Below are 1330 nucleotides of genomic sequence, written 5' to 3' on the forward strand. Positions count from 1 at the left end.
ACCCTGTAGGTTGTTTCATATAGATGGTTTTATCTAGATGACCATGAAAAACGGTTGTCTTCACATCTAATTGATTTGTGTTAAGATTATTATGAGCAATTAAGGATAGGAGAAGTTTGATTGAAGTTTGTTTCACCACGGGAGAAAAAAAAATCTCATAATAGTCTATGCCATGTCTCTAAGTGAAGCTTTTTACGACCAACCTTGCCTTGTATCTAGGCTTTTGGTCGTTAGTGATTACTTTTTTTAGCTTATAGATCCACTTAGATGCAATTGGTTTGCTTCTTTTTGGTAAGGGTGCTAGAGACCATGTGTCATTCAAATTTAGGGAGAGTATTTCTTCATTTATAGTTCTATCCACTATGTAACATCAGAATCACTCACTGCCTCTTCAAAGGTGGCTGGTTTTTTATCGGTAGGGGCCATAGTGGCGTTCAACACAAGATTCATATAGTTAGTGTCTGTACATCTAGCTGGAAGTATGATCATTCTCCTATATCTGTCCCTAGCTAAAGAGTATTGACTCAAATTAGGTTGAATTTCAAAGTTTTCAACTTGTTCCCCTGATGTATCCTTTACCTCATCTGAATCACTGATAGGGTCTTCCATTGTAGGGGTACTTCTAGCATTCTCCACCTCAATTTAAGCAGTGTAGGTTTCTATGACTTCAGTCCCTTCTTTAGTTTTATCACCCTTTTGCATAAACATTTCATCTTCTTTGAAGGTGACATCCCTGCTAATTATGAACTTCCTCTCAGTAGGGTGTCACATTTTGAAACCTTTAACACCCTCAATGAAACCAACCAATATGCACTTAGCAGCTTTTGCCTTTAGTTTCTCCTCATTATGGTGCATAAAACCAACACGTCTAAACACCCTAAGATCACTTAGATTGGGAGGTGTTTAGATTATTTCTCCTCTGGTCTTAGGAATTCCAAGGAAATGTGAGGGCTTCTATTCACGGTATACACTGAATAAGCAGCAACTTCAACCCAAAATTTTTCTTCTAGAATAAAATCAGACAAAAGGCATCTAACCCTTTCCATAACTGTTCTGTTGTGTCTCTCACCACTCCATTCTATTGAAGTGTATGCCTCATAGTTTTATGCCTAGTGATGCCATTTTCTCTGCAAAAGTTGTTAAACTCCTCTCCACTGAACTCCAGGTCATTATCTGTTCTCAAATATTTAATTTGCCTAGCTTTCTATTTTTTAACCAAGAGCTTCCATTCTTTTAACTTTCCAAAAACCTGGTCTTTTGTTTTTAGGAAGTAAACCCAACTCTTTCTTGAAAAGTCATCAGTAAAGGACAGTATACACGTAGAGCCACT

The sequence above is a fragment of the Benincasa hispida genome, chromosome 6 (assembly GCF_009727055.1).
Source record: "Benincasa hispida cultivar B227 chromosome 6, ASM972705v1, whole genome shotgun sequence".
Classification (NCBI taxonomy): domain Eukaryota; kingdom Viridiplantae; phylum Streptophyta; class Magnoliopsida; order Cucurbitales; family Cucurbitaceae; genus Benincasa; species Benincasa hispida.